The sequence below is a fragment of the Atractosteus spatula genome, chromosome 16 (genome assembly GCF_055471065.1).
Source record: "Atractosteus spatula isolate fAtrSpa1 chromosome 16, fAtrSpa1.hap1, whole genome shotgun sequence".
NCBI classification, from domain to species: domain Eukaryota; kingdom Metazoa; phylum Chordata; class Actinopteri; order Semionotiformes; family Lepisosteidae; genus Atractosteus; species Atractosteus spatula.
Window position 1 is genome coordinate 6,719,786 of NC_142721.1, and position 27,865 is coordinate 6,747,650.

At 36.1% G+C, this 27,865-nt stretch overlaps 1 protein-coding gene across 16 annotated transcripts in view; it reads left to right on the plus strand.

Moving 5' to 3' along the window:
- sox6 (SRY-box transcription factor 6) overlaps positions 1-27,865 on the plus strand; it is a 200,495-nt gene that overhangs the window by 16,869 nt on the left and 155,761 nt on the right. For all 16 annotated transcript variants that reach the window (XM_088934650.1, XM_088934660.1, XM_088934653.1 and 13 more), the window contains exon 2: positions 13,760-13,830. The gene's annotated coding sequence lies outside the window, so the exon portion shown is untranslated. The remainder of the gene's footprint in view (positions 1-13,759; positions 13,831-27,865) is intronic.

Consider the following 27,865-nt stretch of genomic DNA (forward strand, 5'->3'; position numbering starts at 1 on the left):
TACTGGAAACTTGAAAGTCTTAACTAGAGTGATGCAGACCGCAAGTAATCATATAAAAGATGCTGTAAGGGACCTTCTGTCTTGAGGACAGATTAACTAGACGTTATCATCTTTTCCTGTAGCAAAGAAATCTTTTCAGCTGCAAACGGTGAGATTGTGAGCCCATTGTGTAAAGCAGGCTGTTGCTTTGTTTCATTTTTTAATAAAGATGAACACCTAATCCCTCTCAGACTTCTCTGTTTTTCTTTTTCTGTCACTCTTTGAATATATGTGTATGTTTTTCTTATATATAGGCATACATGTACGCTCGCAAAGGTGCACTCACACATTCATTTTGTGCTTTATGACCTGTACTCTGTATAAGAAGGCTAGCTAACTTTTCTCTGCATGGCTGCATGAAAAAATGTTGGTTCACTGTCAGCTCAGAGCAAAGCTCACACATTTCTGTAGTGATTTGGGTCATTACACCTTCCTACCCCTGATATCTGCTATTCATTTAGTTATACGCTGTCAAATCTCTAAGCAAAATGCTTGAATGCTTTTAGATTTTGGAACTGCCATGACAGTTTGTGTTTTATTTTGTACATTTTAGTCCATTATTTTATTATTTATGTATTGTTAATATTTTATTTATAGAGCAGACATACAGTACAGTATGTCTTAAGTTGCTTTTGTTGCTTAGAACACAGTGTTAAAAAGAATATAATTGATTTCATAGACCTAAAAGCCTTGCACAGTAACTGAAAAAGTAAAAATGCATAAGTCTGTTTTAAATTGTTTCTATTCTACATTGAACACCAATACTTAACATGCATGCATAGAGATCTTTATGCCTTACTGGCTTTACCTCGGCTTCCTATCTTATAGTGTACTGACCTGCTGTTCTGAGGAGAAGATCTTAGATGATCAGGAATAAATATAATATAGCAAATACATCTGCTGTAAAAAGTTTTTCAAAGAAAAATATGTTCAGTAATCATATGGAGCAGGCATGTGGTTTTACCTGCTTTGTATTCCCCATGAGTCACTGTTTCTGACTGTCTTAATGATGACCATGCGCATGTACTCAGAACACCCGCATACAACATGCAGAATAAAGTTCTGTGCCAGTAACCAAGTCTACAGAAGCATGAAACTCAGAGGGGGCCTTTTCTGGCGTGCTGTCAACCACACCAGCCTTTTTCCAACAACCTCCAGTGGTCATGCTTTAGACCTACCGTTGAAAGCTCTCACTTACAGCACAGAGCTCCATAACAGCAACAGAAACTGAAACTATGACTCTGCACAAAATAGAGCTAGTATGTATAGTGAATTAAATCCTGGAATAACTGGAACATGAATGAAGGATTTCTTTCTTAAATGTTGTGACCCTTGTTTGCAAACCATGAATCACAGTGTTTCATGTTTATTTGTGCAAGGAACAACTTTTCTTTTAAAGAAAACAGTAACTTTCAAAAGCCAAACAACATGATACACCTCACTGGAGTAACCTGTATAAACACTTCACTTGCTATTTTTTTTAAGTGATGATAGTAATCTTTGCAGATAAGGGAAAAAAAAAACTGTTTTGGGCCGCAGTGATAAGGTTTGATGAAGGTTTGGAAGTGATGTTTTCTACTTCATCTTGTGAGTGTTCAAAGCTGAAGCTCATGCTGCTGAAGGAGCAGGGCTGCTCTAGTGTTAAGGAGCTTACAGAGGCAGAGACTGCCTTGTGTGCTGTGTGAGGGGTGGGGCTAGGGTGAGGCAGCGGTTGGTTGGGGGGAGTCTGTCTTGCCTTGATGAAGCTGAATTCATTGGTCGCCAATAGCAGGGTGGAGGGGTTTGTCTGGCTGCCAGCTCTGCGAAAGGCTTCTAATTAAATAGTCATCATTATCAGCTTGTAGCCCCAGCTCATCCCCAAAAATGAACCTTCCAAGGCAAATATGGAATCAGTTAAGCCTCCTTGAGGTCTGTGTTGGATTGAATTTTGAAGATGACATGGAAGAGAAATGTGCAAGAAGGCACAGCGTTTAGGGTTAAACAATTACAAGACTTAGGAAGGACCTTTACTGTTTCTGAAATATTTGTTTTGTCAAGTAATCTGTAGAAACATGGAAGGAGAGTGTATTTGGGAGTCCCAGACTTATTTTAAGGTATCTCTATTAAACCGCTGAAGGGTTTTTCAATGCACATCCTCTGAGAGTTAGTATGAGTCTTATGAAGTAGTATAAATGTAATATCTTTTAGATGCAGTATATGTGGTATTTCATATTTTGTTCTTTATTTATTAAAAAGGTAATGTACTTAGTTTTCCTTGATGTTGTAGATATTCATCTAGCTTAACCTTATATTACTGGTTGAGTTTGATCATTCTCTTTATTTGTTTTAGGACATGTAATTGGAATATACATTATTACAATAAAATACAATGTATATATAACCTCAAGAAATTTTAAAACATTATATAACTAACTCTTTCAAAGGAAACAACTAAACCATTTTCTAAGAATTAAATGCAAGTTAGTTTGATAATTAAAGGAAAAGTAACTTACAAGGTATAGTTTGTGGTCTCTGCACCTACTCTCAACAGCAAAGATATTTTGAGAGTTAATCCTTTTTTCATATGTTATTAGTTTGGCATGTAGGGATAATCCATTGAGCCTTTACAGCAAAGTGAATACAAAATTGCCTGAAATGGAATAATAAGGAAGCCAGGCATCTCTAGAGTTAACTAAGCTTATGGAAAACTTGCTAATTTCACACCTTATTTTGAGCTTCAAAGTTTGTACTGTTCAAGCAAGGAAATAAAAGGTCTTATTATTAGAATGTTTTGCAAAATAGTTTTCTTTCTTCTGGCTTTTCACATCATAAACGTATAACACGAGTTGTCATGTGATACTATCTTTGTTATGATGGTCTTGGGCTGCTTTTATAATATGAACTAGACAGCTTGACTTCTAGATTTTACAGTTTTACAACTGAATCCTTTTTTAAAATGTCAGTGGCTAACCCACCAATTACTCTCTGTGATTTAAGGAGAATGTTTTTTTTCTCTCTGAAAGGTTATTAATAACTGAGATTTCAAAGAATTGTATAGCAAAAGTATGCTTAACCCTCTTCATCCAGCTAGAAGAGGGGTCTTTTTTTTTAAGAACTTGCCTAAAGGTTCTTTGAATTCTCTGGAAGTGGTCAGTCTTCACAGTATGTTTTTTGCAATCCAAAAAATAGTAGAGATTAAGAAATTCAGAAAAGCAGTATTTGCTTTGATTGTCACTCTTCAACATTTTGTGGTCTAAACACAATTTATTGGAAGCCACTGCCATTTGGTTAGGTTGTGCTTTAGAAAGTTTTTCAAGTCAATTATTTACATATCTTAGCTGTTAGGTCTAGACTTTATTAAGAGCTCTCCCAGCAGAGAATGCCATGTATCGGGAGCCAGTCCTGACTCCCGTGAAGTGCATAGTTTAGGACCCTGTGCAGATGGTATAATCCGGAAGCGACTGGAGTAGGACACTTGGGGAAAGATGGCAGGATCAGGATGGGATGACTGACAAAGGGGGCTTGACGGCTGGGATCCGGTGCTCAGGGGGCGTTGCGAAGGCATACGTGTCCGAAACAGTCCAAAGGGGAAATCAGGGCGCAGTCCAAAATCCAATAGCCAGGAGGTCCGTCCGAGACAAACACAAGGAACAGGAGGGAACTTGAAACCAGAACACAGAAGTTAAAATCAGAGTGACGAGGCCAGGTGCTCAGCTGGTCAGGACGCCGTTCGGAAGCCTGTGCCCTCAAGCCGCAGATGTGGGGCGACTTGATGCTAGGCGGGCCTCCAGGCGCCCGTCTTCCGATGCAAACTCTTTAGCTTTGGGGGCACAGGGTTTAAATAATACAGGGAACAAGGGGCAGGTGAACGGGAAAATGAAACTAAAATACAAAAGGGTCAGAGCGCCCTCTAGAGGAGGGATGACCATTGTGAGAATGTAGTGTACTTGTGTGAATTGGGTGAAATATACAAATGTTTTCTTGTCTCAACAATATTGGCTCACACTTAGGAAGTGGGAGCAAGCTTCTGTGATGAAGCGTCCTCACTCACAATCTAAGCAAAAGATGAATATATAATATATTGGATATATTGGTGTCAAACACAGCCTAAACATGTTTTGTCATTCTAAAATGATTTTTTTAACCAGATTTCCAGCTCAGTTTTTAAAAATCACATTTTGCTTTCACACATTGTTCATATAAAATGGTAGTAGTTGTTGAAGCCTCTGGATACGTTTTTTTGTGGGAGGTTCTTCTGTTTATATGAATAATAATGGAAACCATGTGTTTGGCCCTCTGAATAAAATTAGAAACCTTTCATGTGACCCACCTGTTGTGCTCTCCCAACTGATAATACTAACCTCATGTTGTCATCTGGAGAGAAACTCTGTGTCAGCTCTCCGGGTAATGAGAATCTAAAATGATTTTTGGCAAGAAATTTATCAGAGACCCTTGCCTGTCTTAAATTAAGAATTTGCCTACCAAGAAGAGTTTCACAACCTTTTTGTAACTAATAACGCTGACAAAAACAACAATAACTGCAAAACTATTCTGCATGATTGCTGATCATTCCTTTTTGTAACTGTCCTGATTGTAACCTATATATTTGAATTCTATATGCCCAATACCACCTAGTGTACTGTTAGTTCCCACATGAAAAACATCACATGAAGCATTTGTAGCTTTTACCAGCAAGTCGGGAAAAGGCACCTCCTCAAAGTTTGTGTTCCCCTGTTGAATTTGTACCACTTTATAGGTGTAATTTGAAAATAATAGTCGTTTTGTTTTGTTTTTTTAATTTGGGGTTTCTACCTTCTTGAACCAAACTAAAGTAAAACCTGTCCTTAATGATGGGTATTTTAGAAGAACTTGTGATATAAATTATTATTTCTGGATGTGTCAAATTGGAAAACTCAGACCGTTTTCCAAAAAGCCACCATGTGAAGAGAATTACATCATAAAAGCAAGGTTGGATCTTGTTCTGTGAACTGTGTGGAGCGTTATTTGATTCTTAACCTAGCATTTACTGGACTTTAGCCAGTCATGGACAGCCTTGCGCTCACAGTGTTCACATACAAGGCCTAACCGTTTTCTAGTTTTCAAAACAATAAATCACAAAGGTTTTAATACGTAATGGTCAGGAATGAGTAATGGAAAGTAAATCGAACAGGAGAAAGGAGTCACCACTGAATTCTTAAATCAAGGTCTTGCCTAGTGGAATATTTTAATATTATTCATTTCAAACTCTTGTGAAGTATGTGAGGTGATGGGTATGTGATGGAAACATTTGACACAAAGGAAAATACTACAAAAAAACTTTTCCTTTGGCTTGGATTTATGATTGCAAGAGAGAATTTAATTTATTTTTTAATGTCTGATTTTCTTGCTAAAACCAAGCTAAACATGATCATCTTTCATAACTCTCTTTTTCATATCTAGCAATTGCAGAGATTCTAGACTGTTTTGGATAAGAATGTCTCACAGCATGAAGCTGGTCATCTTCCTTGCATGTCTGCTTTGCCTTTCTACCATTTTCCTCTTTTCATTATCATGTGACACAGCTACACCAATCCTATTTTATGACTTTTCTCAGCTTTTTTATGACCTCCTTTTAGGCAATAATGGCTTATGGTGTTGTGCTCCTTTTCTGTACTGCTAGATATTATTTTTAGAAGGGCCTTTTTCTGATATTCAGTGTACAACTGGAGTTTTATTTCTGTTTTGAAGAACCTTGCATCGCCTGTTTTTACTAATTGAATTAAACACTGAAATATGCTGGCAGTTCTTACTCTGTCATACTTATTTATTGCCTGATTGGAAAGATAAATGGACATTCAGGAAATACTTTTAAACACAAGTATGTGAGCAGTCAGTGACTCAAACGCCCCTTTTGTTTTCTATATGAAGAAAAGAGCTACACCATATGCAGAATCACTCACAGCACCTACAGAGGCTAACGGAAACAACTAGAAAATAGATGTTCTACCTAATAATTCATTCACTTTCTCTAATATGATTAACTTAGAAGTATTAGAAAAGTGGTATTTAAATTGTGGTATTCAATTGTATAGTTAAATTAAAAAATACTAAAATAAAAGAGAAACTTTATTTCTTAAAATAACAAAAATAGAACCATTTCAATTTCTTGAATGAAGGCCACAACAGCTCCATTATTGTCATGTTTGTACTGCATTGTTATTTAATATACTGCTTAAAAATTATTATTCATTTTTTAGGCATTAGTAGAAAGATCAGTTAGAAGCTCTTCTGACCTCCCTGACATTCCCTGACATTCTGCTTTGCTATTTTAACTACTTGTCATGCCTGTTGTGTAATTTGTTTCTTACAGTACATAGGAACAAGTAGAGTTGAATTCTGCTCTAAAAAGCTGCTACTTCCACAGCCCAAACAGTTTTTTTCTTCTGTCTGCTTTTCAGTGTGGGATTGCCCTCTACTTGTTCCTTTGCAGTACACACACTGAACCTCTAAACTCTTACATTTCTTACATGCTTTACAAACAACTGGCTTTGTTGTTTCTTTTGATACTGTCCTGGATCATATTTCTCTAAAAGAGTGTTTTTATCATTTTGATAACATTCAAAAGACGTTGTTGGGTTGTTTAAATTCATTAGACAGACTTGAAGAACACCATGTTTTCTTCCCAGGAAGCAGAAAGTAGCATCCAGGATGTGAGTTGGAGCTTGAATTTTAACCAGACCGTATGAATTTACAGAAAGCATGCCAACACCACCACTCCCAGCTGCCCATGTATTGTGTCTTTAATTCTTTCATTTTTTCTTGCTTCCATTCTATGATTTTTTCTTTCATTTTGCAAGAAGATGATACAGTATTTAAAATATGCTAGCTTTGTGAAATAACAGCAAAAGCAGCTCCACAAGATGGTTTATATAAACCCCCTAGAGCTGTTGTGGTAGTACTGGAGTCATTTCTCTTAATGCTGTTGACCTGTCACTTCCAATTCTTTCATTTAAATGTTATCTGAACTTTTACTGAGAAGGTAAACTGCTAAAATTGCAATCCAATTGCAAATATAATTTGTCGGTGAAATAACAACTGGAATATAGAATGTGCTTCTAATGCTTGAACAAGAACAAGACAAATAATTTGCAGAGACTGATGTGGCTCGCTGTAACCTGATCATTTATGGATCAATTGATTCTATTCTAGTTTAATTTACCATATGATTGACTTGCAGCTCTGAATTGTAGGAAAATATCCACATAGAGTTCTGCTTAAAATAGCTCAGTCATTTGAATACAGAAGCTCTGTAACCAGACCTTGTGTCATGATGTAGCTTAAAGTCAGGCGACAATTGCAGGTTGATACTGCTGCTACCGACAGAAATAGATAATCCTTTGTTTTCCTCAGATATTTTCCATTTAGATGTAAGTTATATGTATGTTTCTTACCATTTAAGTACTAATTATAAGGCTAAGATAAATGGGAAAGATAAAAAAAATGATTTTTGTGTTGTACAGAAGGTTTAAATGATTAGAAAAATAATTTGTTTCAGGATGTTTTGGAAGAAGTCCTACAGTTCTTTAAAAAGAAATGTAAAACACATTTTATTCTAAGCAGCTGAAGATGGGCATGAATCTGTACATTAATACAATTAATATTCCATTAACGATTATGCCTCCAGAAATTTCTGAATATGAAGCATAACAAAAATGTGTTCTTATGGCCATAAAACACACTTCTTATGGCTGAAAGGATTATAGTTCCCCTTTATATCCACTTTTCCTACTTAAGAACACCTCCCTGTACATGATCTTAAACAATCTTAGATGATCAAAAAATATGTATCTCTCTTATATGCAGTTTTAAGAGGTGTCTTCATAGTTTTTTACTGAATATGAACTCATTAGAATATTTTTCGGGGTTTGTTTTTAATCTCTCTCTTGTGTTTCTTAAATGAAACTTTTGATGTGTTTTTATTTGTGTACACACTGATCCATTGATACTTCCTCTTTGTCCTACTGCTTTCAGCATGTGTCTGTCCTCTGGGAGCAACAGACTTTCCAGTGTCGTTACACAAAGCCAAAGATTTTGTAAGGTGTTAAAAACTTCCATTTGTGCATTCCCAGGGTGAAAAGCACAAAACCCTTTTGAGTCCAGTCGTAACACAGACCGACATTGTGGCTACGCTTATCCAACAGTCATTTCACAGATTCTAAAACCAGGATATGGTAAACGGGATTTTAGAAGCAAAAATGTCCTGAGTGGTACTGGTGATAAGAAAGAGAAATGCTGCAAACCTTAAAGTAGTTTAAGATACCTTTAAAATAAATATGTTCTGTAGCAGAACATTTGAGTTGTGAAGCCCAAATCAGAAAAAAAAATTTATGACAGAATCATACTTAACCTATGGAACAGAATACCAGTCTTTGATAAAAAAACAGACTAGCATAGCTTTAGCATATTAATAAAACTGACTTTAAATAGTTTGCAACTTTCTATTCACATTTGGATCATGAATGTTGATGGGCTATTTCAGTTGCTTTACGTCCATGAAGTGGCTGACTGTTTTGTTTTTCTTCTTTTAACCTTAATTTAAGGGAGATTGAACTGTTTATTGGTGTGTTTCAGACATAGCTGTCACCTTGATGTGGAAAAATTGATGTTAAAAAATTCATAGACCTGCTAGTTTCGGGTTTGAGAAGATGGTGTGCAAAAAAAAAATCTTTATTGATTAGAAAAGAGGAAGGACAAAATGTACTGTCCATGAATAAAGAAATTATTAAACCTTTTATTGTCATTATTTTTAATCCCACTTGACCAAAAAATGAATGATGCTTTACTATGGTTGCCAAAACCGGAGTGACTGTGAATTTGAAACAAACAGGTACAATTTCACAGTTGTCAGGAGGGTATATAATAGCTTCATCTTTAACCTGCATGCATATTGTTAACCATTTTGTCTGATGGCTGTGTGGCAGTCAGTGGGATGCGAAAACAGCTGTGGCTTACAATGATTGGAGATGTTCCAGAATGAAATAATTCGATGATATGGTAGATTTTTTCAGAAATAAAGCTGGTCTTTGTAACATTATAGCTCCTTGCGTGCCTCTCTGCTGCTTCACGGAAAATTTATAGATCCCTATTAATTAGGTTATCATAGCAGCATCATGAGCCTTTCTTTTCTAAGTCGCCTTGAAGATATGAATATATATGTGCAACAGCGACATAGACTTTTTCCCCTCGAGCCAGGTGACTGTAAATTCTTATTTACTTCAGAATGGGTTTTATTACTTTTGTAATAGCTGTATCTAAGTAGTTAATAATTCAGTCCACTTAGAGCTTGAATCCATGCTTTTTTTGCTTGCCTTGGGCAATGTAGAAGTTGATTTTGTCATGCTGAATATTGGATCTGACAATCCCATCTACTGAATACAGACATTGCTCTGACACATACTTTTTTCATAGTTGCATGATGTAGTAGAGGCGTTTTGAATACTTAGTGCGACCTATTAATGCACTGCCCTTTTGACTAAATTGTGTGGGGTTCCTGTGTTATGTCTGTTTTCTCGTCCACTGATGCAGATTTCTCTCTGTGTTGGGCCAGATTTATCTATCATGAAAAGACCTAGTTTGAGAAAATCCATCCTTTGACATTTTCTACTCTTTGAATGCTCTTTGAATGCTTGGTGACAGCTGAAATAAAAACATAACATTGACATTTGGCCTAACTAGCCAGTTTAGTAGTCAGTATCATATTTACTCAAGAATCTCATCCAGATGTTTTGTGAGAGACACCAGCTTCCACAACACAGTTAAGTAGGTTGTACCATACTCCCACAAACCATTACAGAAAGAAGAACCTCCTCTTCTCAGTTTTGGATGCACTTTAGCGTAATTTCCACTTGTGTCCTCTGGTTTGTGTTTCAAAATTGAGTTCCAATCTCCGTTATATGTGAAAAGTCATTTATAAGCTTGACAAATCCCTTTGTCATTGATATATTGCACTCCAAATTTGTATTTTTAAATTGTTATTGATAGAAGTTTAGATTTTCTAATTCTCACCTGTGTGGAATAGGCTTTTCAGCAGTGCATTTATCTAAAATTCGTGCTGAAATTACATTGTGTTTATGATTGTTTGCTCAAAATGCAAAGACACCATCACATGATAACATCATAAACAAAACCAGATTATACATGCTAGTAACTATGTTCTCCACTTTATATGAATGCATTTTAGAAACATTGAGGCTTATTTTAATTTTGAGCTGCAGTCATTAAGGGTTTGCTCTAGTAAAGGATTTGTACCACAACCACTGCTAAATATGTATTTTCCATTAATACATGAATATTTTATGTTCCTTTTGGTTGTTTGAAATATTTAGAATTTACGTTTTCATATAATAATGATCCAAAACAAGCATAGCAAGGTTTGTATTTAAAAAACAAAACATGATTTCCTTTCACTAAATATGGCCTTTTTACACTCCGGTGTGAAACTCTTGTTTAGTCTGGCTCCTATGCCGGTGTATTTTCCTTGTTTGGTCTGGTGACTGAATTGAGCCTTGAGAAGGTGAGGTGACTGAGTGTGTGCGTGGGAGGTGCTATGGTCTCTTGGTACTTGTGATGGACAGAGAAAATGCCAGACTTTGATATAAATGCCACAGGTGTCCAGGAACGGGGCTCTGGGGACTTTGAAGTCAAGTAGTCCAGTCTACTATGCTTGCCCAAGCTGTCTGGGTTTTATATAAGCTATTTGTTCACGTTTGACCTTCAATGCTCAGTTTGTTTGTTTGCTTGTAGTGAGGGGTGGGTGTACCATTGCCTTTCTCACATGCACGGAAAATGCACTAAAGCCTTGTCACCCTACGAAACCAAACCCTCCTCTAGGAGATCCAAATTGGCATTGGCAGAAATGATAAAGTGTCTCCTTCTGTAGAGTTACCCTCAATGTCTCTAAGCCCCTCATGCAGAGCAAAGGTACAGAAGCTCTTTTAAGGAGCATGTCTCAATTATTCTCCGCTGTGCAAACCTGAAACTAAAACTAAAAAAATAAACAGCTTAGGGGAGATCAGTTGTCCCTTGTGTGTTGCTGCTGAGACATACACAGCCCTTGTGCATAAGGTTAGTACAGCTAACTGTGTATCTCTGGATTGTGTGCCTTATTTTTAAAGAACTTGCACAGATCCTAGAAATTTAACAATTTCTCATAGAACCTCTTTGCTAATTGTGGTAATAAAACTTTTGGGAAATTAAGAACAGTGAGCTTAGAATTAATTTAATGAAACTGATCTAAATGGTTTAAACTTATCTGACTAATGATAATGATCTTCCCCATGGCTGTCACCATTCTTAACCATGAATGTGGGATGTAGTGTGTATATAACTGTGAACCTATGTTCTTGTGTGAAGTGTACATGTACTATTTAATTATTTTTGCATCAGTTCACCAGGCCAAATTCCTTGTACATGTAACGGGCTTGGAAAAAATAAAGTGATTCTGTTACTGAAAGAAACTCAGTTACTAAGGGTTTGAGTGTGCATACTGTACATGATGTTCTGCAAGAAGCAATTTAGTCCCTCATTGAAAACAAGGGTTACTTGAAATACCAGGGTTGTTAAAAATGGTGGTATTAATAGACAAAAATATTTGTTAGTATAGACCAGTATGGTATCTGGATTGTTTTTTTTTCAAAATATTTGTTTACTTCTATTTATTTAAAATAAAGAAGCGCTTATTAACACAGATGCTAAAGCAGATGGATACCTGTTTGTTTGCTCTGAAGTTGTCGGAGTTGGCCACTTGCATATGCACAGTGCTGTGTCAGGTGTGATTTGCCTGGTGGTGGCTAGCTGTTGACTGGTAGTCTGTGGCTGCCTGCAGCAGGCTGGTGAACTCAGAGGTGTTATCAGAAGGGCAACAGGCCTTAATTTGTTCAGGGTCACTGGGTCTGCTTATTCTTGTCTTCTTGCTTGCGTTGTCACCTACGGCATCAAGATCGCCACATGTAAATTTTACTTTTACGCCTTGCAGGCTTATTTTTCCTTCATTTGAACTTTGCAATCAGGGTGTCGTCACATCAGGCTTATCTTCGTACTCCTTTACACTTAGTGGCATCATTACGGGCTGCTAAGGATCTGCCTCAGGTAGTGGGTCTTGAAAGTGTTTACGCTCAGATTAATTAGCTATGACCTTACAAACCTCTGTCCTTGTTTAATTGGTGGTGCTGAAGCAGACTAATGGCATAAATCAGCTGTTAATGAGATCCCAGCTTGTTTTTAAAATATATAATAATGTGGGAAATGAACATCAGTGAGCTTTGTGCACTACCAGTGTATTGCCAGGCTAGATAGTGTTTCTCAGCTCTCACTGATAAATGAGTTTGATTAGTAGTGACATGGCTCTCTGTTTATTTTTTTTTGTCGAGCTTTGTTATTAAAATATTTAATAATAATTTAGTATGGTATATTTACTTTAAATCATATACTTGCATGTTTCAAAAATATTGTAATTGTTGGAGTAGATCCAAGATAAAGAAGTACGTAAAAACCTTAACTTGCGATCAGTCTATATTTTGAAGTAGATCATTAGTGCTGTGTAGTAAGTAAAGCAAAATGCTTTATATCTGAGCCATTCATCGAAATAAAGCCACATGAGAGGTTAGTGAGGTTACAGACTAGTAAATTTGAAATGTTGAAAGTCAATTCTAGGATCCATTCCCAAAGGAGCCAACTAGGGTCTCAGTGGTTTACTTCACATGTACTGTAGTCTTACTGAACTGCAAACAATTCTAAATTTCAACTTAATCTCCAAATTCAAAGAAATATCTTGAATTAATAAATTATTAACCTCAGTTTAAGTATCAATCATTATAGTAAACTATATTGACCGAAAGTTGCTGATAGCTAATTATTGAGATGTCTTTTTTACATATTATTTTTTAAACACTTGACAGAAAAGTCCCCTATAAAGTTTACTTTAGATTATTTGTGTTCAGTAATTGTACATACTAGAACTGTCAGAGAATGGGTTACACTAAGCAGAATTGTAACATAACCTGTGGTCCTTGTGTGTTAGTTCCATTAGCTGTTTTGACAGAGATACTTCCTGCTTTCTTTGGCATGGGAAGTCTAACTTATAAACATTAAAATTAGTCAGAAACAAAATGATAAATTAAATAAAAATGCAGGTTTCTACAAGGTAACTACTCTTTCTTATCCCTGTATCTAAAGAAATACAGTTTAGCAGTTTGCAACAGGTCATCTCTGAAAGCAAAGTTCTTTTAGAAGGAATAACACAATGGAAACAAATGTTAATTACATTCAATGTACTGCTGTATATTTTGTAGTACAGAAATGCTGTAAAATTAAATAATGTGGATCCCACAGTGATTGTTAAGAACAATTGGTAAGAACTGCAATGTTTAAGTAGATAGGTCATTTGAAAAAGTGAATCAGTGGTAATTGTGCTTAGGATATATTTTAATGGAGTCATAAAAATAACAGTGCTTCAGATATATATATTTACGGTCCTTTTGGTTTTTTTTATACAGGCAAGAAAATACTTGTCATAATTTTTTCCATGGGTAATTTGCTGCATTCACAAAAGGAAGACATTTATACTTTCAGCTGTGTCATAAGACTGCGTGAAAAATTGGAGGTAGCTATATGAATGATCATGTATTCTTGACACAGAGTGCAATTTTTTTCCAGTAAATTGTGATAAAACAATAATGCTTTTCTGTATTGCTTTTTTTCATAGGTCATTTTCATGAATTCAAAATCAACTTACCAGTGATCACTGGGTGCTGGGGCTAATTTCTTTCTGTATCAGTAAGTACATATACTGTTTTTGCATAAAATTTTTTATTTTCTTGAGTGTTCATTTCATGTCTTCTGTAATGGCTGGCATGATTTCTTTCAGCTTTTCCACGCAAGTCCTGCAGCCCCATCACACACTCGGTATACTCTAGTGCTAATTACTGTGCCAGCAGTACTACGCCATTCTGTCATAGCATTGTTGTAATGGGATGGAAATTTCCTCTGTTCCGATTGGCTTGGATTGATCTCCTTGGAGCTGAGTCATAGTCATTAACTATTTTGAAGATTTCTGTTGAAAAATGTATAAAACATGTGCAGTGCAAAACAGTATCCTTTACGAAAATATTATTTTTTGCAAACCCTTGCACCAAAACAGAATGTGCTTTACATTTTTTTAAAGAATTCTAAATCCCCTAAAGAATCATTTGCTAGTATACTACAGTCATTTGCTGTTATCAATGTAACACTTGCTTTTAGATCATTTTTGTAGTGCGTGAAGGCTGCAGACTTGTGTATAGGATTGCTTTTTGAAAACATGTCCTGAACTATTTTTAGAGGTCTTCATTGTGAACCTGTTGCACCCATCATGCATTGTTACAAACTACTAGTGTTGTGTTTTCACAGTTTACCCAGTTTGTACTGCTTCGACACATGCATGTCACAAAATCATATTAAATGTTTTTCATGGTTTTGTAATGTGGTTATTTTTGCATGCTTAGAACTTTGAATACTAGTAGAAAATGATTTTAATTAGGAATCTAGTGTTGCTAAAAATATGTTTGATGGAAGGCTTTGGAGGACATAAAAATGTCACTGTACAAAAGAATCCCAAAAAGTCCAATATGTGAAGCCATTTTATAGTCATCTCTTCTTAAATGCGAAACCTAATCAGGTATGCAGACAATTTGTTAACTGTAGCTTCATTAGAGTTTGGATTAATACATGCTTTTTAGATCTGCAGTATAGTAATATTGGGTGGTGACTTTTCTTCAGAAATCAGTGACCAAAATAAGGCTTTGTTCTTTCTTTTCCTGGTGGATATACCTGGTTTTATGACTCACCACAAACATCTCAGTCTTCATATAGAGAAACCTTTTGATTACATTCTTTATGCTAATGTGAAGTTGTGTTATGGGGTGTTTATGGCTGTGTGCCACCTGAATAAGAGTATTCAGAGCAATGAAGAAAGAGGTCTTTTAAAGAAACACAGGCAACGCTTCAGGAAACTTTCAGTCTGTTAGTATATGGCTACAATAAGCCTTTAATGGAATTTTTTCTGGTAGTAATAAAGATCATATCTGGAAAATGACTGCGTTAGGTAAAGTTGGGCAAATAAAGTCAAGAAAGTTTAGTTTATATTCATCTTTTTTTAAATGTCACTAGGAAAAGGTTTCATTTGAAACAGGACAGAATTATATTAATCTCATGAAAAAAAACACATTTGACCTGCATAATCAAGCAGCACGCTGATGAAAGCATATCTTATCTCAAAGTTCAGACTGATGTCTTCATATGTGCAGTTTACTCCAATGATTCAATGTCAAACACTATCTTGAGATTAGATCAATAGACGTATGTCTGTAATAGAGCTGGACCTTTAATTTTGTTTGTCATGTCTGCTAGTGTTGTTAAGTCCACATGCTAAGAAATTGTTACATTTCATGGAGAGAAGGCTTGAATGAATCATGCCAGGAAGTCGTTGACTTCGGCTTCATTCTATGGCACACACTGGAAAGAATAACAAAACTCTTAAATGATTGTAATGCCCTCTGTCTGGAGAAATTCTGAAGCCCTTTTGTTACACAACAATAGACAATTAATCTTTGTACAGCATAAGGAACATTGAGATATCAAGTACTGTAAACATTTGAAACAGACCATTTCCACAGACCTAGCTTCTTCATTTTTTTCATTCTTCTGAAATATGATGTTATCTCATTTAAGAAGGATGTTGGCAATTCAGGTATGTTTTGTTGCTGATATGAACAAGGATCATTATTGTTTTAATAAAATCATACCCTCTTATAAAAAAAAAACTGCCACAATTTTAAAACCACAGAAACACACAAGAATATAGAAACTGAAACACATCTTCAATGAGTAATTGTTTTGTCAAAGATTTTGACGGCTAATGAGAATACATTTTAAGAGAGATTTAATAAATAGACAGTTAATACAGTAAGATTTATTAGTGTCTTGCACCTTTTCGTATGTCTAAAAAAATCAATTTGACATTGAAATTAGAACAGATTTGATTTGTTTGATTTGTTACAGAGAAGAATGAAGTGCTAACAGCAGTTTTACCATTGACGAGTTGCTGGTGTCTTGTTCTGATTTTGGAGCATGACTCAAATTATTGTCTTTAAAAAAAGCTAAAGAACTAATTCTGACTAAGAAAAGCAAACATTCCGAAAGTGGTACGCAGCCAACATGAAATGTAACAGTATAGAGCTTGTGTAAATGCAGTAAATAGTGTCTCTTCTTAATAAAAATCGTCGGACTTAACAAAAAAGGTGGAAGAGTTTTTAATATTCATATATACTCTACATGTATGCATCTGTAAATTGGTTACATTAAGTTGAAAGTCATCGAAGAAACCTGAGCCTTTTGTCAAATATTTTGTGTAGGAGATTTCAGTAAAGACAAGGCATTCAGATAAAAGGACAACCAAATACAAATATTTATATTTTTCTCTTTTAGCCATTTTTAATGGTACACCACTGATTTAAAGGTAAATACTAAGTCAATATATTATTTCTACTGCTCAGGTGCTACAGTTATGAGAAATATACTGGGAATGTGCTGAAACAACTGTATCACAAACATATAGTGCAAGGTTTTGTGTTCCATTTGATTACTATGATCTTTAGTCATATTATATTAATTACATTGACATAATAATAGTCATATAATTTTATAGATTCTGACTTTTAAATATTTGTTGAAGATGATGGATTACATAAGCAGTGGTTTTGAGAAACAACAATGTCAAAATCAGTTCGCTTGTACACTCTTTATAATACAAAAGAACATAAAATATCTGGTCATTTTATAAAATCTCAATCTCGCTATCTTTTTTAAAACCAGATAATCTAAAGTAATTCTGAGGGGCTTAGTTTCAACTACTTGGATGTTCTGACTAGAATGGTTGAGGGTGTGTGCAGTGCAGGAGTTAATTCACCAAGCTACTCAGATTCACTTCTGGCCTTGAAAACAAGAGAGATTAGTTCTGTGCTCTCAACTTCACTCCCTGAGGACATTGGTCCACATCAAGAAACATACAGCTTGTCACAACTTGGAACATTTGTAAGCAGCGATTGTAGATTGAGAACCTATTGGCACTTTGGACAGTACTGTACGGGCTGCAAAAGACTTACGTTTCGAATTTAATGGAGCCGTACTTTCAGAAAAACACAGTGTTTGAGTCTGATATTTACTGTGGGCTACAAGTTAGTTTCTACCAGAGCGATTTTAGTGTCAACTCAGATTCTTCTCTGAGAATTTTTCCCTGAGAAAAGGAAGTTTTTGGGTCCTAGTTGGCTACTTCTTTAGCATCCTCCACTTGGATTCCAGAATGAAGTATACATCCCAGAAGAATATGGGAAATGGTTGGAGGCAGGAAACTGGCTGCGGCTAGGAGCTTTCTGACGTAGGACAATCCTGTTGGGGTTGGGTGGAGTGAAACTGACTGGAAAATCCTGAGTATTCGGTGCCATGGTAATCTTTGCTGCCGGCCAGGCACCAGTCTGACGGGGCCTTATTTATAAAGGCCATGTCCATCTTCAGGAAGACACCGAGCTGCTCGCTCCCTGGGTTTGCAGTGCTCAAAGAATAAGGGTCCCGACAGGGACCAGCTCTGAGGATGAGAAATGAGTTGTGTTTTCTAGGCAAGTAAACCAGTTTGAGCAGTGGGCCTCGTTGGGCTCAGTTCCATATTGAAGCCTACAAAAATAAAATAAAACAAATCATTCTAAATTCGAAAAAAGCAAAAAATTACAAAACGGTTTCTGTGTTACCTTATATATACCTAGCTGGGAGTTTCTTTCATCGCAGTTTATTCCTTGCAGATATGATTGCTGTACCCAGCCCATCTTTGTGCTGTTAAGTCGCGCATTAACAAATTGTGTTTGCACCCTTAAGGATGTGAAAATTATTCTGCCGGATGAGATGCCATATAAATTTACAGGTTGCATAACTAGATTTAACAAGTAAACTCTCCCTGATTAAAATAACAATTGAGCTTGTAATTATTCTGTGCAGCTGTTGCGGAAAAGGTTGTTACCACTGAGGTTGGAATGCCATATTTGCCTTTACTTGGTGAACTGTGCAGCTTAACATTGTGTAGCATTGTGCAAAGTTTCCGAGCCTGTAGTAAAATGTTATTTGAAAGCTGTCAAACCATGTTAAAAACATTGCAGTGTCCAAAGCCCTAGTGGCCAGGATTCAACATGTATCCTTGTCTTACTCATTCAAGATTGCATGTTTATAAAGTTCCAATTCCCAATTCACTTATATCAGCAAGACTTAACTTGCTCATTAATCTAAATTCTTTTGCAACTTTAATCTGCATGTTTAATTAATCATAAAATGAGGCGGTAAGTAATTTCAGAAATGTGTGGCTTGTTATCAGACACTTTTAATCACTCTTCTGTGAACTCATTTGGAAACACCTGAAGATGTTGAGAGCAGTTTGAATAAGCATAATGGAGCCTTTGTCATTCATCTAGTAACATATTGTACTTGGAAAGCCTTTTGAAATCTAGAAAATGAAGAATTTTGTTGTCCCACAAGAGTTCATCATAACTTTACAAGCATGTTAACATGAATACTGTAATTTTCCAGAAAATATTGATATACCGCCTTGAAGAAACTATCAGCTTTTTTTACCCTGTAGGTTTTCTTCTACAATTTTAATCCATTATTTAGTTTGATGTTATGCAGGAGTTAAAATAATATCTTTTTTATGTCCCTTTATTTTGCCCTAGCTGGCTTTATCCATTGTTGAGCTTCCTGGCAGGATTGTGTCTGCAGTGATGTAATTACAGTGTGAATTGAACTTCTTGAGTACAAACTTTAATATTCCGAGCAGAAATGGCCATGAAATTAAAAGATGATCCGCTGCACTTGGTTTCAGAACTCTCGCACTCCCTGCCTGTCCTTACTGCGCTCAGCAGCCACCTCTGCTGGGTGAGTTTCTGTTAAAAGCATGACAGATGCTTCCCAAACAGGCCAAGTCACTTTGAGGTGGCAGCCAGCCAGCCAGCCATACAGCTTGTATCTTCATCCTTCCCTTTGTTTGACATTGTTGTAGGTTTCTTACTTTCACTTGTTTTTTTTTTTCTCAAATTGCCTTGAGGTGGGTTGTTTCTTTCTTCTGCAGCCATTCCTTCTCATTTTTCAAGTATTATGCGGTTAGCTTACAGAGTTGTACAGAATTATGAGCGAAGCTTCAGATTAGGAAATCAGTACATGTTATCCACCCACTACATCAGTTAGATTACATTCTCTTTATGTTGTCATACACACACTTTCTTTTAAAGATAAATCAGCCCCTTGTATAAAGAAATCCTTTGTTGCCTGACCCGCCATTGTAATTGTTTGCACCTCCTCTATTGTATACAGTGGAAGATTCTCTTAAGTACTTCCTACTGTTTGTCACATCATCAAAAGCCAAAGCCAAAACAGTGAACAATGCCAGCAGTCAAAAAGAAGTCGGGGGGAAAAAAAGGTCCAGCCACATCTTTACAAAATAAAAGCTTCCTTAAAGGTAGACGTAATGAGTTGCTTAAAGGCAGGAGTGTATTGGAATCTGAATCAGTGTTTTAGAGGCAGTGTTGGACTTTCCAATCTATAAGTAATTGTTGCCTGCCCGTGATCTGAGTAATGAAACCAATGACCTCTTAAATATCTTCAGTTCTTTTGTAAGTGCTGCCCTTTCCTATATATGTTCTCTATTGCATATTGTAGATATGACTTTACCTCTTAAGGAAATGTAGTGGTTAGTATAAAGGTGTGTCACACAAGCTGGTGAGCGTAAATTGTTGTCATATTATGTTTGCTATGTCTATGATACTGAGGCTCTCATTAGTGATGCTTTATTCTGTTTAGTCATCATAAAAAATATTCAAGTGGAACAGAATGTGGTACAAGCGTGCAGTGTAACTTAACTACTACCCTTGAATTTACAGCTGTTTGTATTGCATAACACCTTACAGTGACCAGAGATGAAGGAAATCTGGATTTTCTCTGTTGTTCCAAAGAGTAAGGCTAAGTTGCTTGCTGGGTGTTTAATGCTGTTCCTACCTTGGAAGAGAAGGCTCAAAATCTTGCATGAAAAACCCAGGAACTCAGCCTCACCTAGATGCATCAACAGGGAAAAGGCAGGGAAACATTCTAATTAAACTCCACACTTCCCCAGCTGTGGAAAGTAATGCATAACTAAAAGTCCTGTAAAATTAATTAATGATTTCAACCATGAACTTTTCTTCCAAAATGCTATGAATCTTATCTGGCTGATAATGCACTGACCCAGGAGTGTGAAATCTCTGTTATGTTGAGAGTCGCCAGTTAATTGATTCACAAATTATTTAAAGTTTGTTGTGCCCAAGGGAGTGCTTTACACTAATGACAGCTATTTCCAAAGAGTTTTAAAAACTCTTTCTTTCCACCCTGCCTCTGATTGTTATAAGCTAACAAGCTTAATCAAAGGCCTAGAGGGGAGGGCACAGAACTTCTTTACTCCTCAGTTAAGAGTTGTTGGTTAATATGATTGAATATTAGAAATCTGTGTAAGTCCATTGAACTTGGGATCTTTGAAATGGGAATGGTTGAGGTATATCATTTTTTCCCAGTATTAATAAATACCCATTCATAAATACTGATAATATAGTAAATACAGAATACACGTAATAAATGCAATTGTACTCTTCCGTCCTTTCTGATTGTTTCTTCTTCAAATAGCTTAAATACAGGAATCCTCAAAAAATTGGTTGATTGTGGACTGCTTTCCACAATCCACAAAATCCACAACTGGAAATACACACTAACACATTTTAAAGCCATTGTATTTATTCTTTTCATTAATTAGTTTTATTCATAAATGTGTTTTATAATATTTTTGACTGAAGAATCAGTTGTTAGTGTGACATTAGACTCGATCTATTAACTAATTTGAGTTAAACAACTTGAGAAATATGACTGGGAAATCTCTTGTTAGGCATGAATTCCTATGCAGTTAGTTAAAAATAACATTCACTGTTACAGATCATTTATGAATTCTTGCCACAAGACTAGCATTAATATTCATTATTTTCTTTCAGCATAATTGATGAGCTGGTTATAGCTGGCAATTCATCCTTAATATGTGCTTAATAATATCTCTTTTCTGTTGTTAATAATCAGTTCAGCTTGGATTAAGACGTAATTTGTTCTCAGTGAATGTATAGAAGTAACGCATTTTTAACTAGTGTCAATAGAAACTTAATTTTAATTAGAAAGGGTAGATTAAGGTCTCAGGTTTTTTGAAGTTTGCAAAATCAAAGGCGTTGCTTCTTTCCCCACACACAAAAGGTTTAAATGTAATACAGCACCATATGATATTAAATATCAAATCTTTCCTGCATACCATTAGCTGAAAAAAAAGGCTCCAGCTAATTCCAACTGAATCTGGTTTCCGAAAGCTCTTTGAGTGTTTCATGACATGCATAATATGTAGTTCCCTCATTGCATCTGAGCACAGGTGTGTACTCCTTCTGTTCATAGGTCCCAGTTCCTGAATTATTCCATTTGTATGCCTGTGGAAAATCTTAAACCACAATCATTTGATTAGATCATTATCTTCTTTCCAATTACTTGTAGAGAAAAACTAACTTGCCATCATGATTTTGGGCTTTATAGTTTTTTAAAGCTAAAAACTGAAACCAGACAAAAAAAATCAAATGTAAGTAACTGATCCAAGGACTTGTTTTAATGTTCTGAGACTGAAGAGTAAAACTTTATGTTGGAGTACAGTTCTATCTCATTTTGAGCTCCTTTGAGAACCATATACAGTGTTAGCTTTCTTTTTTAATTGGCCTATTTATGTTGGAGGTGCAGCATAGTGACACAGTGGTTAGCATTGCTGCCTCACAGAGCTGAGGCCCTGTGTTCAGTTCTGGACCTGGTGTGTTATTTTCATGGAGTTTGTAGTATGTGTTCCCCGTGTTTGTGTGGGCTATCTTCAGGTGCTCCAGTTCCCTCCCACGGTCCAAAGACATACTGGTGGTTTAATGGGCTCCTGGGAACATTTGCGTGTGCGTGTCTGTGTCTGTGTGTGCCCTGCAATGGACTGGTATCCCATCCAGTGTGTAACCTGTCTTGCACCCGTGGCTTAGGGTAGGCTCCGGCTCCCCTCTGAGCCTGAATTGGACGAAACAGCTAGAAAGTGGATGGATGGATTGATGTTGGAGGTTAAACAAGAAACATAGTATGGTAACCAACCTGAGATATTGAATCTACTTAATCACCATTGACCTTTACTGCTTTACTGGTCTCTCCTATCCTCAAAATACCATATTAAACATTTTGAACAGCATTATTGTTAGTCTATATTGTTAGTCTAACAGCACTATTGTTAGTTCTGATTTAGATTCTAATTGTGCCTTCACTATAATTGTGAGATACATTATTCCAGTTTCTTGCACATTTGTACATAGAGTGTTAGTCACTTTTGAAGAGTGAGATGCGATAAAATCTTATCAATTTTCTTTGTGGCTACCAGAATGTGTTAGTTAAATTCAGTTTATCAGTTCATATACCCAAGATTTCAGACCAGGTAAATTTGCCCAAGAAATTGTGTAATGCAATATTAAATTATTTATTACATTTTTTTTTCCATAGTTTTGTTTGTATTTTAAGTAAAATTACTGCCTGTCACCCTTTGGAATGGAAGGATATACTTTTGCCTAGATTTCCTTTCAAAATATTAGCTTGTGTATCTTCAGAGCATTTTTATGTAATTATTTTTACTGCTTCAGCTGGGTTTTGGCAAAATGTGTAGTGGGAACAATGACACTCAAGTGTGTTTGTTCAAGATTAACATTTAAATAAGATCCAAAGTGTAATTAAATAAAAATGAGTCATTGGAGAATTACTGTGCTACAGTGTAATCTCATTTGTAGAATTTCTTGTATTCCAAAGTGCCCAGTAGCTGTACCATACTGGTACACTACTGGATTACATTATGGGATTCATATTTAAACAAGTAACCATCTCAGGTTTTGCTACAGCTACTGTAAAAAACAGCAGTCACCAAACTCACAGTCACAATTTATTACTGAACAGCTTACCCAATATTGCTTTTTTGCCTTTTCTGTTCGATTATTTAACAAACAGGTAGCTAAAACCTTTCATAAAAGCCAGTAATGAAAAGAAAGACAAGACGCCCTCCGGGATGAATTTAATCATAGTATATAGAGACAAGAAAAACTGGTACAAGCACAATCAGTAAGTTCTATCACGAATGCATACTTAATGCGTATTTTGAAAATCTAATGTATTGTATTTTTAAATGTTGTCATACTCCTAGTAAGTCCTAGGCTGAAAACAACCTAGTGCCAAGTCAAACTTTTTTTGTTGGTTGATGGGTGCCTGTATGTTTCTCGGGGGTAATGTCTATTAAAAACATTTTCAGCTCAGCTGTTTGCTGTAGATCAAGGTGGTCCGTTACTTACCTATTAAGTGGCTGTATCTATTTGCTAATATCAAGGAGCCTCTAATCTCAGCCCCATTAGCAAGCGCTGTCATTCAGACACACAGTGTCTGGCTGATTTAAATAAAATGAAATGAAGATAGTTGTTTCTGGTCCCTTGGCTTCACTCATTGCCATAAACATATGCTCCGCGCCCCGCTTCTTTCCATCTTATTTATGACTTTAATTTGTTGTGTGGGCTGCGCTAGAAATTAAATTTAATACAATTCTCCCAGGGACCCTGTCATATAATAACATGGTAATTTCTGTGTATCCTTTTGAAAAATGAGGAAATTAATTCTTCTTGACATGTTCTAATTATTCCAGTGTGAACGGCAAATCCGCTTTTCCCAGCCCCTGAAGTGTTATAGGCAAGTGGCTGCTGTTCAGCGCTGAGGTGCTAATGCTGACCAGCAGTGCGTTTAATTTGAAACATGAGCAGACACCTTTCAACACACCTTCCTAATGTTGGAGTGCTTTACACAAATTAATTCACTACTTATTTGGCAGCTTAGACTTGAGGGTGGGGGTTGTAGTGGGCCAGGGTACATAAACCGGGGTTTAGTGGCAATCCTGCAGTGTTCTGACTCCCCTTAGAACTTACTGCCTAAGTTTGTGTGTCTTTTTTTTTATCCGTCATGCATTAAATAGGAGTTGAGAAGAAAAAAAAATACAGGGGAAGGTGAGTTTAACTGTCATGTAGAACTGCTGGTATTGGCTTTTTTTGTCTCTTGTTGAACCCCTTTAACACCTCCTTCTGTACAGCTGAAAGGTCTTAAATGCTAATTTAATTAGTCTGTCATCAGCAGTCCCTAAATGAAGGATTTTTGCAACAGTAAAACTATGGGGACAATAGTTCTTAGAATTATCACTTGCCTAGCTCGTGAGTGGGATAGTCTTTGACAAACACATAAGCATCCACGATAAAGTCTTGTTTCCAGTGCTGAATCAAATTCCTTTGAAATGAGTGTGAGTACAGTATATGGGGTAAGAAATCAGAGGTGTGATGCTGAGTACCTACATTAAATCAGTCACACTTATTACTGGAATGAGCCTAATAGCTTCAACTATTATCATCACAGAACCTACCACTCTGTTAGGTACAAATGGCTTTTCTTGTTGTCATCTCAGAATAGAAAGTCACTGTCTGACTGGCCTGAAAGCATTCCACACAAAAGCTACAGTACATGGCGGGGCATTTCCTGTTCGAGTTACTGGAACAGAAACCACTTCTTTTCCTGAAAGGTTTTGCCTTTTGTCTCCCGTTTATCACTTTTCAAAAGCGTGAGCAGAAATGTTTAAGGAATGGTACTGCGGGCATGAGTTGCAGTGTAAAGAATGGCACAAACATAGAGTGGTTAAGAGGAGCTCATAGTGAGCTGAGGAATCACCATGTAAGTGTGGCCGGAAATGTCTTTTTTGTAAGATCAGCTGAGGCTCTTAAGATATTATGGCTGTTGCCATGACTTGTTATACTCCACAATCTGTGAGCAAGAGATCTGGTGGCCTTTTAAAGTGACCCCTTGTGTTGAGCCTTATTAGAAAGGTTGCCCTAGTAAGGAGTTTACTTTAAAATCTGGTCTCTGCATCTGTTTTTCTAGACGATGAACTTAGTCTACCTTTGAAGAGCTATTATTGAAAAAATCTAAGGTATTTAGATTTTTTAAATAATACAATACCCAGATAATATTGTATTTTGAAATTACCATCTGTTTCTAAGTGGTTCTAAATGCTTTGTAAAAATGGTAACTAAAAATATAATCTTTTGTTTCTTTAAGAACGTCATCGTGTGTTGTAAAGGAGGTATGTCCTGGCACACAGAGCCCACAGCGAATATAAAACTCCCCAGATTATTGATTAATTAATTGCCTTAAATTAAGACATTGCAGTTGTTCCTATATGACTTATTTTCTGAATGACAAGGCAATTACAGCAGGAGCTTGGTTTATGTTCACAAAAAATGTAATTGCATTCCAACAAGTGATATCGGATACAGCCAAGTGGATGGGTAGTTAATGTGGTCCATGATCCCTATTCGGAGGTCTATAGAATTCACATGATTATGTATAACTTGGGACAAGATAGTAGAAGCCGTTTTGTCTCCAGTGTTCGAACCCCATCTTAAAGTATGACCTGAGACTGCGATCAGAAAACCTGAATTAAAAGTTTAGTTGGTCACGTCATTGGCCAGATTCCCTTTAGTCCATAAGAATTGTATATTTGAGGTTGATTTTTCAGTTAATTTCTTGTGCCAAGCAAAATGCAATTATATAATTATGCAGATATTGGCAGGTATAACTAAGCCCAGTTCTAAATCCGGATTTAAAGCATCGTGAAGTCGTGATTTACAAATTATTTAAGTGCAATTAAGTATGTTTTCTTACTACTACACATCCACATTGATCCCTAAAAGAAAAATGCAATTAGTTTAAAATTGATTATGCAGACATGATGTATTTTAGTTTATAAATAGAAAAACAATCCTCCTTATCTATCTTAAAATCATAAAAATGTTAAAGTCATTATACCATAATTGTTTTGGTGTGTTTGTCTTTTGATATCAGAACAGACTGTTCTAAGTCATGCTGTAATATTCTATTATGGCAGAACTACTATGTAGTGTTTGGGTGGAGGTTCAGAGTTACTCATAAAAGAGAGTCAGAAACATGGCTGCTTCATGGAGAAGAATTATCATTTTCCAAACCCTTTAGGTTTCATCAGTTTTGTTTTGGCCTGGGAAAGGCACATTTTCCATCACTGTGAAGGCACCGATTTGTGTCTTTATCCAGCAGAACTTCTTCAGAACTCCAACCAAGATTTATTTCAGTCTTTGGATTCACTCACATTTAGATTCATTTTAATCCTCAGAGATATTTTAGATATTCAGTTCTGAAGTTACGCATTATAAGAATGAAAAAGCGCTGACAATTTCTTGCACTTTCAACTAAAACTAAACATAGCTTAAATAGCCTCATTCCTCAATTTGACTAAAATTGAAACATTCGCGTTATTTTATGTCGGATTGATTATCTTAGAACATTTGTTTATTGTAGATTGAGACACATTAAGTGATGGAATTCCAATTCCGTGCAGCATGATTTAACTGTGTATTGGGGAGATTTGCTTTTGAAACCAGAAATCTCATTTGTTAAAAGAAAAGGCAGTTGGTATTTTTCAAATGTATATATTTTGTAAAATTTATTACATTACATTCTTTAAGTTTAGAAGGAAACACCATCATGAAGTTAATATAACTTTTTTTCTATGTTTGGAGTTAACTCATTTTTACAGTAGATCATTACTGTTTTGAAGTTCATCAAGATACACATAGGAAGCTTTTAATAGTATGGTGACCATGCACTATGTTTACACGCATTGCTTGCCTTGTTAACAACCAGATAAGTACTCAAGACAGGGTCAAATTAGAGCCAAGGTCAGCCCTTCACATATCTTATGTAACACTCTAAAGTAATGACTGAGGGGCAGGAATCACTGCACATTGCCAAGGCCTAAATGGCAGTAGTATGGAATTAATTCAGCAGTCAATTTCACTAAAAGTTTGAAATCTGTGCTATATTAGGGGAACGTGCAGAAACTGTGTTAATTGCTAGCTTGTTGTCCATATGGTTCTTTTTTAATAGAGCACATTTGTTGCAGATGGTTGGAAAGTTGGTTGGACAGAGAACTGGCGATGACTAATTCTTCGAAGGCCTATGCTCTCTTTTAACATTGAACAATCCTCTTGAGTGAAAGACTTTTTCATTCACAGATCCATTGCCCTTGAATTGTGGCCTACTCTAAATATAAGCCATTCTGCTTTTTTTTTAGATCTAGGAGAAGAGCAAACACAACGTGGTTTAGTCAGTTTTTCCTTAATTCTGATTCCAAACCACACCGAACTTGGATTCTTAAGACTTTCAGTTGTCTCCATCACCACAGTGGTTTTCAGAGCATGGTTAGCTCACTATCCTTCTTTCTCCTAATATAACCACCCGCTGCAATAGGCCCTGTCTTATTGAATACACACTGCTGAAGCTGGCAACTTCTGTATAAGCATGCTCTAGAAGAAGACCGTTTATGTATTAAAAATGTTTATCATCTTTTTGGACCATCACAGAATAAACCTTCACAGAACATCAGAGCATTTTAAGTAAAATACAGAGCGACCTTTTTACTTTTACTTTGTTCCATTGTCATTCAATGCCATCAGGAGTTCCAGGAAAAAAAAAATTGTCGTGTGTCCATTATGATTCAGCTGTGTTATTTTCTGTTTCCTATATTTCTTCTTCGAATTTTCTACATTGTTTGTATGCCTCCTGC